Source organism: Phocoena sinus, chromosome 6 (assembly GCF_008692025.1).
Source record: "Phocoena sinus isolate mPhoSin1 chromosome 6, mPhoSin1.pri, whole genome shotgun sequence".
Classification (NCBI taxonomy): Eukaryota; Metazoa; Chordata; class Mammalia; order Artiodactyla; family Phocoenidae; genus Phocoena; species Phocoena sinus.
Window position 1 is genome coordinate 22,361,899 of NC_045768.1, and position 16,050 is coordinate 22,377,948.

Consider the following 16,050-nt stretch of genomic DNA (forward strand, 5'->3'; position numbering starts at 1 on the left):
TTTTCATTACTATTATATTCGTTATGGTGATCTCTGATCTTGGATGTTACTGTTGTAACTGTTTTGGGGCACCATGAACTGTGCCCATATAAGATGGTGAACTTAATCCATAACTGTTGTGTGTTGTCTGGCCCACCAACCATTGTTCCCCCATCTTTTCCCCTCTTCTTGGGTCTCCCTAGTCCCTGAGACACAATATTGAAATTAGACCAATTAAAACCCTACAGTGGCCTCTAAGTGTTCAAGTGAAAGGAAGATGCAAACATCTCTCACTTTAAATCAAAAGCTAGAAATGATCAAACTTACTGAGGAAGGCATGTCAAAAGCTGAGATAGGCTGAAAGGTAGGCCTCTTGTGCCAAACAGTTAGCCAAGTTGTGAATAAGTCCTTGTAGGAAGATTCACTACTGTAGTGAACACATGAATCATAAGAAGGTGAAAACAGTCTTGTTGCTGAAATGGAGGAAGTTTTAGTGGTCTAGATAGAAGATTGAACCAGTCACAACATTCCCTTAAGCCAAACCTAAGCCAGAGAAAGAATCTAACTCTCTGCAATTCTATGAAGGCTAAGAGAAGTGAGGAAGCTACAGAAGAAAAGTTGGAAGCTAGCAGAGGTTGGTTCCTGAGGTTTAAGGAAAGAAGCTGTCTTTGTAGCATAAAAGTACAAGGTGAAGCAGCAAGTGCTGATGTAGAAGCTGCAGCAAGTTATCCAGAAGATCTAGCTAAGATAATTAATGAAGATGACTAAACAACAGATTTTCATTGTAGACAAAATAGCCTTCTATTGGAAGAAGATACTATCTAAGATTTTCATAGCTAGAGAGGAGAAGTCAATGCCTGGTTTCAAAGCTTCAGCACACAGGCTGGCTCTCTTGTTAGGGGCTAATGCAGCTGGTGACTTAAGGTTAAAGCCAATGCTCATTTACCATTCTGAAAATCCTAGGACCCTGAAGAATTGTGCTAATCTACTCTGCCTGTGCTCTAGAAATGGAACAACAAAGCCTGGGTGATAGCACATCTGTTTACAACATGGGTTACTGAATATTTGAAGCCCACTGTTGAGACCTACTGCTTAGGAAAAAAGATGCCTTTCACAATAAATATTATACTAATGCTCATTTGACAATGCACCCAGTCACCCAAGAGCTCTGATGGAGAGGTACAATAAGATTCATGTTGTTTTCATGCCTGCTAACACAACATCCATTCTGCAGCCCATGGATCAAGGAGTAATTTCAACTTTCAAGTCTTATTATTTGAGAAATACACCTCATAAAGCCATAACTGATGGGTCTGGGCAAAGTCAGTTGAAAACCTTCTGGAAAGGATTCACTGTTTTAGATGCCATGAAGAACATTGAGAACATTCACGATTCATGGGAAGAGGTCAAAATATCAACATGAACAGGAGTTTGGAAAATGTTGATTCCAGCCCTCATGGATGACTTTGAGGGGTTCAAGACTTCAGTGGAGGAAGAAACTGCAGAGGTGGTAGAAATAACAAGAGAGCTAGAATTAGAGGTGGACCTTGAAGACGTAACTGAATTGCTGCAGTTCCACTGTGGGTAAAATGCTATCTAACAGCATTGCATGCTACAGAGAAATCGTTTGTGAAAGAAAAAGTCAATTGATGTGGCAAATTTCATTGTTTTATTTTAAGAAATTGCCAAAGCCACCTCCACATTCAGGAACCATCACCCTGATCAGTCAGCAGCCATCAGCACTGAGGCAAGATCCTCCACCAGCAAAAAGATTATGACTCACTGAAGGCTCAGATGATGGTTAGCATTTTTTTCGCGCTTAAGTATTTTTAAATTAAGCTATGTCGACTGAAGAAAAATGAACAACCTAAAAGTTGCGAGTTAAAATTTATTAGGAGACCTTACTGAGGACTAATAGCCCCAGGGACAGCCTCTCAGATGGCTCTGAGGAACTGTTCTGAAGAGGTAAGGAAGGAGCCAGGATACATAGGAGTTTTTGCTGAAAAAAAAAGGAACCGACAAACCCATGTAATCGAACATCAGAAGATTACGGCTAATAACAAAAACAGACATCTCAAGTTAATGATTTAAGTGCTTTCTATGTTTGGGAAGATGGAAGAGTCTGGGCTCGTTGAAATGATTCCTTAGATATGCATCTTATCTGTCTAGGGCCAGTGTCCTGAGCACAGAATATTTCCTGTTTTTCTCCATCCTGAATTCCCCTCAGGGTGCACCGTGGTGTGGGGGAGGTTAGGGGGAGGGTCTGCAGTGGCTGATGGCTTGATGGTGCACAACATTCGGTATTTACTGGAATGGCAGGGACCATTCTGTTTCCACAGGTATGTACTTTCTTTAATTAATTAATTAATTAATTAATTAATTTTTGCGGTACGCGGGCCTCTCACTGCTGTGGCCTCTCCCGTTGCGGAGCTCAGGCTCCGGACGCACAGGCTCAGTGGCCATGGCTCACGGGCCCAGCCGCTCCGCGGCATGTGGGATCCTCCCGGACCTTGGCACGAACCCGCGTCCCCCGCATCGGCAGGTGGACCCTCAACCACTGCGCCACCAGGGAAGCCCTGTACTTTCTTTTAGACATAGTGCTATTGCACACTTAATAGACTACACTATAGTGTAAATATAACTTTTACATTCACTGTGAAACAAGAAAATCATGTGACTAGCTTTATTGCAATATTGACTTTTTTGTGTTGGCCTGGAACCTAACCTACAATATCTCCAAGGTATGCCTGTATCCTTATCCTCTTGACCCATTGTAAGGGAAGAAAGTTCCTTTGACATTGTATTAATAGTAGCACACTGCCCAGAACAAATCAAGGGCTAGTCCCCTCCTACTGCATATGGGTCAGAACTATGTCCGCAATGCCTGTTAATTTTAGATGGAATGTACCACCTACTTTAGCAATTATTCTGAGCAGTCCTGGTCCAGGGGCGGCTACTTCCAGTATCAGGTTGCCTACCAGCTGTGCTTCAAGAAGAACTTTAGTAGCTCATCAAAATTCTTTAAAATTTTCCTTCTAGCATTTGTTGTTTTTCAGCCAAAAGGCAAAGGTTAGCATGGGATGGATGGAATTTACATCTGGAAAATGGCATTCCAACTTAAGAGAGACATCGATAAACGGGGGCTGAGTCATATTTTATGCAAATATTTTGTAAGCACATTATCCTTGAAAAAAATTATTTTACCTTCTGTTGTATTTTTAAATTGCACAATGAATAAATATATTGTAAAAACTATTAAAGTGAAATGCTTTAGCAGAATTCTCCTTTGAAGACATTCACACTGGTCCCAGACCCCCACCCCAGAGTTAGTTAATTCCCCTAATCAGAACTTTATGCAATACTATAGTAGTTCTTGAACTTGACTGTGCTTGAGAATCACCTGGAGAGCAAGTGGCTTGATTCCACAGCCCCCAACTCAGAAATTCTGGTTCAGTAGTTTTGGGGTGGGAAGTAAGAATGTGCTTTTCTAATTAGATCTCAGATAATGTTGATACTGTTAGTACACAAATCACATTTTGAATAACGCTACTATTGGCATATAGTATACAACTTTGTGTATATGGTTTTATGCAAATGTTATACTGTTTGCATTGTTGTATAATTTGCTTTTAAAAATTAACAATGTGTCTCAGAAATAGCATCATGGCAATACATAAAGATTTGCTGTATTTTTCTAAGCTCCTGCAGAATATCATATATTTTCTTCTAATTTATTGCGTGCTTTTATTAGAATTACTTTTCCTTTTTCGCACAATTTGTGTTCCCTAGAGTTAAAACTTGCCTTTTTTATGCTTTTTTTAAGGTTATTTTTAATTAACTCAAACCCAGACACCAGCCAGAGTGTATATTTTCTTTCAATATGTTCACATACATTAATTATTGTATAAATTTCACCTTTTGAAGAAATCTTTCCTCGGATACTTCTAACTTGCTAAGTCTTTACAGGCCACTCTTTAGACTTGGTATAGAGCTATGAATTTTGGGTCTCTCTTTATATTAGCCCAAGGGTTGCTTTTGCCTCTGACTATGGTTGTGTTCCCTGATTCCTGATGTGATGTCTTCCTCCTTCTTGGTTTACTGCTTTGTTTTTTGTGTTTTTTTTAACATCTTTATTGGAGTATAATTGCTTTACAATGGTGTGTTAGTTTCTGATTTATAACAAAGTGAATCAGCTATAAATATGCATATATCCCCATACCTCCTCCCTACTGCCTTGTTGTTGTTTTTTTTTTTTAAACAGAGGAGTATTTATTTATTTATTTTTAAATTTATTTATTTATTTTGGGCTGTGTTGGGTCTTCGTTTCTGTGTGAGGGCTTTCTCTAGTTGTGGCAAGCAGGGGCCACTCTTCATCGCGGTGCACGGGCCTCACTATCACGGCCTCTCTTGTTGTGGAGCACAGGCTCCAGACGCGTAGGCTCAGTAGTTGTGGCTCACGGGCCTAGTTGCTCTGCGGCATGTGGGATCTTCCCAGACCAGGGCTCGAACCCGTGTCCCCTGCATTAGCAGGCAGATTCTCAACCACTGCGCCACCAGAGAAACCCCCCTACTGCCCTGTTTTGATGACCATCCTTCAGTAGCTTCCCAGGAAAAGGTGCATAAGTGCTCATTTCTTTGAGACTTTGAATGTCTGAAAATATCTGTTCTGTTGATGGTTTGTCTGGCTATAGAATTATAAATGTTTTGAAGTTTCTTGATGATATGCCTTTGTATGGAGATTTTTCACCCATTGTGAGTACTACCTGGAAACTTTCGATATTAAAACCCACATCCTGGGACATTAAACAAAATACTTTGATGATTTTCTTCCCTTTATTTTCTCTGTCTATTTTCCTGGAACTTTTATTATGATGTTGGAACTTCTGGATTGGTACTCTAATTTTCTAATCTTTTATCTCTCTTTGTGTTTTTGGTTTATCCTCTGGGAGATTTTCTTAATTCTGTCTTCCACATTTTCTGTGTAATTTTTCCTGGTTTTGATCATATTTTTAGTTTCCAAGAGGTATTTTTATTCTTTGAATGTTCCTTATATACCACAACTTCTTTATCCATTCATCTGTCAATGGACACTTAGGTTGCTCCCATCTCTTGGTCATTATAAATAATACTCCTATGAACATGGGGGTGCAGATATCTCTTCGACATAGTGTTTTTGTTTCCTGTGGATATATTCCCAGAATTGGAATTGCTGGACCATATGGTAGTTATATTTTTATTTTTCTGAGGAACCTCTATACTGGTTTCCATAGTGACTGCACCTATTTACTCTCCTATCAACACTATGCAATGGTTCCGTTTTCTATACATCCTCACCAGCACTTATCTCTTGTCTTTTTGATGATAGCCATTCTAACAGATGTGAGGTGATATCTCTGTGTGGTTGTGATTTGCATTTCCCTGATGATTAGTGATGTTGAGCACCTTTTCACGTACCTGTTGGCCATCTGTATGCCTTCTTTGGAAAAATGTCTATTCAGATCCTCTGCCCATTTTTTAATTGAATTTTTTTTTTTTTTGCTATTGAGTTGTATGAATTCTTTATATATTTTGGAACTTAACCTCTTACCAGATGTATGATTTGCGAACATTTTCTCCCATTCCATAGGTTACCTTTTCGTTTTGTTAATGATTTCCTTTGCTGTGCAGAAGCTTTTTATATTAGATTTTGATTTATATATTTCAAAGCTATTCAGTTAAATCCATAAAAAATCATGATTATTGTATCTTCCTGATGTATTGAAATGTGCTTGCATAGTTATTAATATATAATAATCCTCTTGGGTCCCTCTAGTAAATTTCATCTTATATTCCATTTGACGTTAATATTGTTACAGATTATTTTCCATTAAGCATTTTTAATATATCTTTTTAAAAATTGTAGTATAGTTGATTTACAACAGTGTGTTAGTTTCAGGTATGCAGCAAAGTGAGGTATTCTTTTCTCATCCCTTTGTTTCAACACTGTCTTATAATTTTGAGCCTGTTTTTTTTTTTTTTTTTTTTTTTTTTTTTTTTTTTTTTTTTTTTTTTGCGTTACGCGGGCCTCTCAATGTTGTGGCCTCTTCCGTTGCGGAGCACAGGCTCCGACGCGCAGGCTCAGCGGCCATGGCTCACGGGCCTAGCCGCTCCGCGGCATGTGGGATCCTCCCGGACCGGGGCACGAACCCGTGTCCCCTGCATCAGCAGGCGGACTCTCAACCACTGCGCCACCAGGGAAGCCCGAGCCTGTTTTTTAAAAATAGCAAGAGTTTATTTTTACGCTCCTCAGTCTGTGAGTCTGTCTTCTAATATAAATTTTACTTATTCATATTTATTGTTATTTATGATATACTTAGGCTTGTTTCTACTCTTATTTATTTACTCATTCTTGCTTCTCCCTTTTTTCATTTGTCTCCCCATTCCCCTCTATTCATTCTTGAATTGATTGTTCCTCTATTTTTTCCTGCTATTAGAAGAAATAATGCCATACACATATTTAAGCTTACATCCAGGCTCTCTGTCATGTAATTTTGCAGTGCCCTCTTAATATCCTGGAGCTAACAATGTCTATCAATTAATATCTACATCTGTATCATTTGGCTATTGCTATGATGATGTTTCATAACAAACTAAATAACCTAAATAAACCCAAACAATAGCAATCTTTTTCACCATTCATGCAGCTATGCAACGGAATTGAGGTTCAGCTGATGTAGACTAGGCTTGGTGGCACAGCTCTGCTACTCACTGTAGCTCTGTGGGATGGTTGGAATAGCTTTGCTTCAGGCTGTGGCGGTTGGGTGGTTCTGCTCCATGTGTCTCTCATTCTTTTCTGGGAACAGCAGGGGAGCTGGGGCAGGTTCTTCTAATAGCAGTGGTGGAGACACAAAAGAGTAAGCTTAATCCTGAAAGCCCCTTTCAAGTCTCTTGTTGATTCATAGTGGCTACTAAGCACGGAGTCAAGGGGTGAAGAAATAGACCCCAGGATATTAAGAGGGCATTGCAAAATTACACGACAGAGAGCATGGGTGTATAATCCTATTACTAAGGAAAGAGAGAAATGTTAGAATAACGACCCAGTCTACCAGGACATTCTTCCCTTTAACAAGATGCATTTTTAAAAATGTATACAGTTCCTCCATTATTCTTACCTGTCATCTTCTGTGTTGATATTTGAGATTTTCATTGTTCGATATTTAAAATGGCTATTATTTTTAATCTAAACACATATACTTATTGAGATAAGGACATATAGGGCACTGCATGGATCTGAGTTCTTGCAGTGGAAGCTATGATGTGCTGATCTGAATCTCCATCAGGAATGAAAGACTCTCAGCTGTAGAGAATGCTGCTAGCAGCCAGTTTTCAGCTCTCAGCCACCATAAAGGATTACCTTGACTGAAGACAGCTGCCTTGACAAGGTCATGCCCTCTTCCCAGGTGGTCACATTCAATGACTGTTCAATACAAGGGTATAAAAGTCCAGCCCTCGTGCCCCAGTTTGGGATGGGTCTGAAGGGTAATGCAACTGTTGGCACTCCTCAGAGAATCAGGTAAGGCTTCTTTCTGTTGATATTGTATGACTGCCCAGCTTCTGCCTCACCTTGCTCCCTTCTCTTCCCCAGGTGTTTATCCTCGGAGCACTCCCTAACAAATGTTTTTACACACTAACCTCTGTCTCGGGAATAACTTGTGTTGGTCTGAAAACTGCTAAAGGTCTTTCAGTATTATGCCTTGTGGTTTTATGATCCAGAGCGTATACACACAAGTAAGAATTAATTCTGTTAAGATAGATGGGTCTGTTTACCTGTCCTCCCCGCGATTTTGGAAAATGGAATGTTGCATGTAATGGTCAAACGTGATTGACTTCATCAAAATGTATTTCCAAAGCAGTATGTGGAAGGAGTACTTCTGAAAAATCAAACCTTTTGAAAACACCAAAATGGGAAAAGAAGTACTTATCTGCTAAATAGTCATGGGGAATTATGTACAGTGAACCTACACATATACAGTAGGTCTTTTTTTTTTTTTTTTTTGCGGTACGCGCGCTTCTCACTGCTGTGGCCTCTCCCGTTGCAGAGCACAGGCTCCGGACGCGCAGGCTCAGCGGCCATGGCTCACGGGCCCAGCCGCTCTGCAGCATGTGGGATCTTCCCGGACCGGGGCACGAACCCGCGTCCCCTGCATCGGCAGGCGGACTCTCAACCACTGCGCCACCAGGGAAGCCCGACAGTGGGGTTTTGATATTAATTTACAACTGGTGTGTAACTATGAGAGTTTTCCTCACTCTATCAGGCCTAGATTTCTCTTCTCAAATAATTTAGGTTTTATTGGTGTTTTTCCATGTAGTGGACGTGATGAAGCTTTATTTGCATAACATTTTTGAGGACATGGAGGTAGAGTATAGGCCAAGATTTCTTCCTTGAAAGAAAGTGAAGGGAGTGTTGAGGACAGTAAAATTCAAACAAAGAGGGGATAAGAACTCTACATAAATTCTTGGTGAAACAAGGAGAGAATGAAGTTCTGAGAGTGGAAATGCATAATGGATCTCCATCTTGGGATGTCATTTGGGTCCAGCAGGGGGAATTCTTCTGGGCATGACATTCTAGGGTTCTTAGCCAGGTGCCTTTGGCTCAGCTGAATAGCTTTTTCTCAGTTATCATAGCATTACTTTTTTTCATGATCCAAAAATGTTGTAAACCCTCTGATATCAGAAACTTCTGGAAAGAGCTATGATCATTTAAGCAGAGAAAAGTAGGTTCCAACTTTGGGGCATTGGTGGAAAGCACCAATAATTGCATAGACGTGTGAAGAGCACTGGTGGTCAGAGGTTACTGATGCTAGCAGGTGGGCAAGAAGAACATTGATAATATGAACTCTTGTGAGAAACTAACAAAGCTGAGTATCAGCTCAGAAGAAAACACCATATTATCATCACCCAAGTTCTTCATATTCCATCTAGCTGGTATACTCTGGAGGCAATCAGGGTCTGTTTCTCCTCCTCTTTCTCCTCCTCTCTCTCTCTCTCTATCCTCCTTTCAGAATGCATATTTGTATTTTGGATGATCTCTTTCCACGTGTTTTGATGCCATTTCCTTCTACCAGAATCTGATCTTTCTTAACGACCTATTGTTAGTTGAAAGTAATGTATGGATCTTGTTTAAGTAAATAGAAAAAAAAAAAGAAAGAAAGAAAGAAAAAAGAGAGGAAAAAATAAATAAATTTACCCCCAAAGACAAATCCCTTGATTGTTTAAAAGGATAAATTTATTAATGTCTTTTAATTGACTTTTTTCCAAACAGGATTATTTTGAATCTTGGGCTCATGCAAATTTTTATAGGCACACTAGGGGGCACTGTTGAGTTATAAATATCCCAGTGCTGTTTGCCTGGTTTATATTAATGCTGAACTTGCAACTCCTTTCCTTGATGTCAGTATTTCACCTTCTGTGCTAGCAGTAGGATATGAAATAGACGTGGAGATTTGCTTCCAGTGCAGAAAAAAAATAATGATGACTTAAAACAGCACTTGTTGATGAAAGTTAGGGAAGAAAAATGCGTATTTGTGAAGGAGTACTGATTTTTTTTCTTTTGGTATTTTTGGATTATAAATTCACATTAGTGATACAGCCAATATACAAACCACAGTTGTAGCAACCAGAGAAAGAAACAGGATATGACCCCCTTTGTGAGACGCTCATAGTATTCTCAAGGAGGCAGGGGAAAACTTCATTCATCTGCAGTTTATTCAGAATGTTCTTTTCTTTTACTTGTCATTTTGGAATGGATTTCACTGTTGCTAAAAAGGTACAGGAACAACAGCCTCAGAGCTAGAAATCATCTGTTTCTTCACAAAACAAGTTCACCCCAGATCAGCCATGTGACCTGCCCCAGCAGTGCCCAGCCCTCTGACCCGAGTCTTGCTGGAACAGCATCTCTTTTGGGACTGAAAGAGAATTCATGTTCTAAGTCCTTCATACTATTTCTCTCAAGTTTGGTGCCTGCTATAATGTTGAGTCCTTTTTCCTTTTAAACCAGGTAGTGAAAAGTAAAACTAAAAGCCCAAATCCATTCAACAGAGAATTCGATGTGCAGATTTGAGATAAAATAAGCCACGAATATTTGAGCAGTATCATGACATACATTGCACAATTTAAAAAAAGTTGGTTAGGGTGATTTGAGTTTTCTCATTGGTAGAGCTAGGTTAGTTATGGGACCATTTAAATTGTTTTAAACATTATTCAAAACAACCTCAGAAGATTCTTAATTTTTAAAAATGTTTTGTGTTAATAGAATCATGTCTAAGTCTGGTTTTTTTCCATCTACACTTAATACAGTTATATCAGTTCAGAAATATTTTAGGAATGATGTGCTCTCATTAATTTCCATTAAAAAGCATTTATTAAAAACATGCATTTTTTATGTAGTTACTATGCATAACTAGTTATGTGCGACTCCTAGTCACCTGATGTCCGCCCTGACCGAGGCACCAGATATACCTGGATTTGCATCCCAGCCCAGCGGGTTTTTCGTCCTGGGGCTCTCTTGGGCAACTTAGTTGATTCTCTGAGTCTCAGATTGATGAAGATATGAATACTTTTATCATAATGGCTTTATAAGGATGAAATGATGCACCGATGTAAAGTGGTCAAGTTGGCAAAGTATTCAATGGAATCCAGTGTGCTCCTTGTCACATCTACTTAAGATCAGCAATGATGCAATAGATAGAAACAGAGTCCAAGCTGCCACATCACAGTGTGTCCTCACATCACTCTGAAAGAAATCTCACAAAGGAAAAGAAAATACTACAAATGGGGATGCACATTTCATGCACTGTGGTGTCAAAGGAAAAGCATATTTCCTGTCCAAAACCTAGAATAAATTTGAGCTATTTATAGTATATGCTGCACTCCAGAGTATTTTAATCAAAGTCTTGTGAATGACTTTGTTTTTTAATTAATTAATCAATTATTTTCTGCGTTGGGTCTTCATTGCTGTGTGCGGGCGAAGCGTTCTCTAGTTGCAGCAAGTGGGGGCTACTCTTCATTGCGGTGCATGGGCTTCTCCTTCTGTGGCTTCTCTTGTTGCAGAGCACAGGCTCTAGGCACACGGGCTTCAGTAGTTGTGGCTCATGGGCTCTAGAGCTCAGGCTGAGTAGTTGTGGTGCACGGGCTTAGATGCTCTGCGGCATGTGGGATCTTCCCGGACCAGGGATCAAACCCGTGTCCCCTGCATTGGCAGGTGGATTCTTAACCACTGCGCCACCAGGGATGTCCCTTGTGAATGACTTTGGATCAAAGAAATGAATCAAACAGTCAACAGAAGTAGAGCCTCTGTTTCCTCAGTGCCCCATATTCATGCTTAAGAATATGGTGCTTTTAAAATTTTATATTAAAAACAAATTTTGAAAAGACAATAGGGCTCAAAATCCAAGAAGTGCAAATGAAGATAGATGGATATAAAGGAAATAGTCTCCCTTGTACTCTTCTGATCATTGCCGTTCCCGAAGGCAGTGTCTGTTATATTCTTGAGTATCTTTCTATTGAGAGCAGATAGGTAGATAGATAGATGGATGGATGGATGGATGGATATGAATATGGACATAGATATAGATATAATTTTTTCAAACATGTGGGATATATCTTTAGGCTAAATTGCTAGAAAAGAATATCAGCAATGCCTATATCCTTCAGTAGCACCATTTATTACTTTTTTAAATCATAATTTGATGGTATAAATGATATTCCAGTGCAGTGTCAAAGAGTACTTTTATTATGAGTGATATTAATTACCTTTTATGAGCCATTTTCAGTTTTTTCCTGTGAACTGTCTTTTCATGTCCTCTGCCCATTTTAAATTGGACTCAGTCTTATTAAGATATTTATCAATAAAAATGTATTAGGAAAATAAGACCTTTGTCTGTAATCTGAGTTATGAATATTTTCCCCAGTTTTCTATTTACCTTTTGGCTTTTCTTATGTGAGTCTTAATATGCAGGCATTTTACATTTTTCTGTGAACAAGTCACTCCAAGATTATAAAAACATAGAATTTGCCACATGCTGAATTTCTAAGTGTATTTTGCTATGTTTAGTGTTTATTGCATCTTCAGAGAATTTTTTTTTAATTTTCTGGAATTATTATCTTTCACTCTAAAGAAATAGAATAAATGTATTTCTAAAAGAGTTGGCGGAGACCAACATGGATTATAGAAATGGATTGTATTAAAGACTGCACAATCTCTAAGACTAGAGTAAGACATCATAGCTCATTTGATACCCTTAGAGGCCTTGCTTGGCGAATACAGGCAAATGATTTTAATTAGCCTGTTGTACGTCTGTAAATGGATGCTTCTAAAGAGCCTGAAATGAGCCCTTTTCTTAATTTGTTCTTTTAAGACAACTTTAGTTTAGAGGAACCTCTGTGAGGTACCCTGACACGAGGAGTATCTCGTTGGTATGGCCAACTACTTTTGACCATTTCTGGGCATGTCTGTCATAGATGACAGGCATATCTTGCTCTCTTCAACAGCGAAAGTTACACTCTTAATGTAAGTTCAGAGAACTGTTTTTTGTTTTTTTTTTTTTGCGGTTTGCGGGCCTCTCACTGTTGTGGCCTCTCCCGTTGGGGAGCACAGGCTCCGGACGCGCAGGCTCAGCGGCCATGGCTCACGGGCCCAGCCGCTCCGCAGCATGTGGGATCCCCCCGGACCGGGACACGAACCCGTGTCCCCCGCATCGGCAGGCGGACTCTCAACCACTGCGCCACAAGGGAAGCCCCAGAGAACTGTTTTTATTAATGACCTTGTTTACATTATTGATATATGTATGTGTGTGTGTATTCTAAAAGACAGTGATGGACCTCAGCGGATAATTTCCAAAATGTCTCTCACAAACCAGCAGAGCCCAACCTGATGAGGTTTCTCTACATTATTTGCAGAACATCAGACCATCATGTATTATATTTGTAAATATTTAAACAGTGTCATTGGGAGAAAGCTTGGTTTATAAAATTGTTTTAGAAGTAAAATTATTTTGGAATTAGAATTTACGTTATTGTAGAAACGTGTTTGAAAACCATTTATGTAATTGAAAAAAAAATCCTCAGTGATTGAAAATGGTTAAAGAAAGGCAACGGGTGGGTTTCTTTACTGGTTTCTTCTCAGTGTGCTCCCCCCACCCCAACCCCAGAAGTCTCTGGCTTGTGTTACTAAATGGCTACCTATGGCTTTATTCAACCGTTGTAACTTAAGACTCTCAGGGCTGGTTTCTTTGAGTGAAGGCTGCTGGATTGCTCTTTTTCCAATAAATATAGAGTCTGAGTTTTTTCATGGTAAGTAGACAAAGATTCCCTTTGAAACATGTAGTCTGAGCGCCAAACACTGGACTCATTGTCTCTGACACAATAAGTGCCACATTCAGTCTTTAGAAATGGTGAGCGATTTGCTTGTATTCAAGAACCAAAGAAGTTTTACACATCCAGAAAAGTGATGCACAGCTGAGTTTTCAATAATGCTAATACTGTGTGTGTGAGTGTGAGTTCACACTGTGGTGTGTACAGTGCTGTCCCCTGACTGGTTTATGCCACTCATGGATCAGCTTTGGGCTGCTCACGATGAGTTATTTACTGGGTTATACAAATAGAACCGAGTCACTTCAAATGAAAGTCGAAAGGATTCCTGCTCGTGTTTCATTTTGCATATGAGGGTAGAGAATTAGATTATATCTGTCATACACATTTTGGATGTAATGTGGCATTGCAAATTAGGGGTGGCCTTGTGTCAGGTTCTCCAGAAGCTGACCCTGAATTGAGGATTTATGTGCAAATGATTCGTTAGGGAATTGCTCCTACGTGAAACAAGTAAGGGAGTAAGAGAAACATATCAGTGAAAGGAAGGAATCCAAGCAAGGGAACAGTTTCTGACAAAGTTCGAGCCTCAGCTGGATCATACAGGAGAGCTTTGGAGAGCAAGTTATAGCTCAGATTTTGTCCCAAATTGAGGCAAGGGGAGCTGGGATTTCATAAGTCACTCATAGGCTAAGAGCCACCCAAACTAAACTAAGGGGGACCCAAACTCTCCGATACTCTGAGATACTTCCAGCCCTTGGCACAGGTAGGCAGAGTGGCATCTGTGGCTGAGGGCAGTCTCCGAAGATAATCACAGATGTGGGCCCACAGAAACAAAAGCACAAAGAAGCTGGGGATGGTGGGCATGGGTACAAAGAAATGGCCAAAGGGCTTCAAGGGGGTCCAATACCAAAAGTTACTTGCTAGAGGGATTACTTCTAAATTCTAATTAAATGATTTCCAATCACTAAAAAAAAAATCACTTAGTGATTCTGATACATTTTTTAAAAGAATTATTACTAAGTAAATGATTCTGATCAGATATTAGCTTAGTCAGGGGCTACACTATAGGAAATCTTACTCCTTAATATTTCTCAAATACGGCAGGCACACTGCTGTCTCAGGGGCTTTGTACTTGTTTCTTCTGCCAAGATCTCACCCCACAGATTGATTTTCTTTTTTTTTAATTCTTTTTTTAAAAATTATTTATTTTTGGATGTGTTGGGTCTTCATTGCTGCACGTGGGTTTTCTCTAGTTGCGGTGAGCAGGGTCTACTCTTCGTTGCGGTGCGTGGGCTTCTCGTTGCGGTGGTTTCTCTTGTTGCAGAGCTTGGGCTCTAGGCGCGTGGGCTCAGAGTTGTGGCATGTGGGCTCAGTAGTTGTGGCTCACAGGCTCTAGAGCACAGGCTTAGTAGTTGTGGTGCACGGACTTAGTTGCTCCACGACCTGTGGGATCTTTCTGGACCAGGGATCGAACCCGTGTCCCCTGCATTGGCAGGCGGATTCTTAACCACTTCGCCACCAGGGAAGTCCACATAGATTGATTTTTGATAAAAAGTGAGAAAAATACGACTTTATGATAGAGGAATTTGGCTGTTTCACTCTGATCCAGCCTTGCCATCATTGACTACATGTTATATACTGCTTAATGTGAAGCAATATGAAATATACAACATCCCCATGAATATTCTTCCCCAAAACTATTTAAACAGAATCTGATCAGACCTCACCCTAACTTCCAGTTTACAACATTAATATGATAGTTTTATACAGTCAACGTCCTTTGGATATTGGGTTTGCCCACGTATTTACCATTGTTTCGTCATCCTTCTTTCATCTCAGTCGTTTTACCTGCAATCATTTTCCTTCTATCTGAAGTATATCTTTTAGCGCTTTGCTGACCAATATGATAACCACTAATCACGTGGATATCGTGCACTTGACATATAACTACTCTGAATTGAGATTTGCTGTTAATGTAAAGCATATGCTGGATTTCAAAAACCTAGTACAAAAATGTAAAATATCTCATGAATTTTTTTATATTAATTACATGTTGAAATGATACTATTTGGGGTATATTGGATTAAATAGACCATTACTCAAATTGACTGTACCTTTCTTTTTGCTTTTGAAAATGTGGCTACTAGAGCATTTAAATTTACATGTCCCTCCTGTTGTATTTCTATTGGACAACTCTGTTTTAAAAGTGTCTTTAATGATGGTCTAATGGTGGCAAATTCTTAATTTTTGTTTTGTCTGAAAATGTCTTTATTTTACATTTGCTCTTGAAGTCTTTTTTACATATACTAGGCTAGATTGAGTTACTTTCTCTTGTATCGAGGATATTATTTCACTGTTTCTGGTTTCTGTTTTTGCTGATAAGACGTTAGTTAACGTTGTCACTCCTTTGGCTCTAATTCGTCTTTTCTCTGGCTGCTGTTTGAAAAATCTGCTGGTTTTTAATATTCTGATACTTCATCATGATGAATCTAGGTATGGGTTTCTTATTATTTATCCTGCTTGGGATTCACGGGGTTTTCTGAAACTGTGTATTCGTTTCTTCTTTCAGTTCTAGGAAATTACTAGTCATTCTCTCTCAGATATCACTTTGTCCCCATCCTATTTCTTGCCAGCTTCTGAAACTCCACTTAGACCTATGTTAGACTTTTACTTTATCTTTCCTCTATTTTTCCCCTACCTTTTGTGTTTTCCTCATTTTTGTCT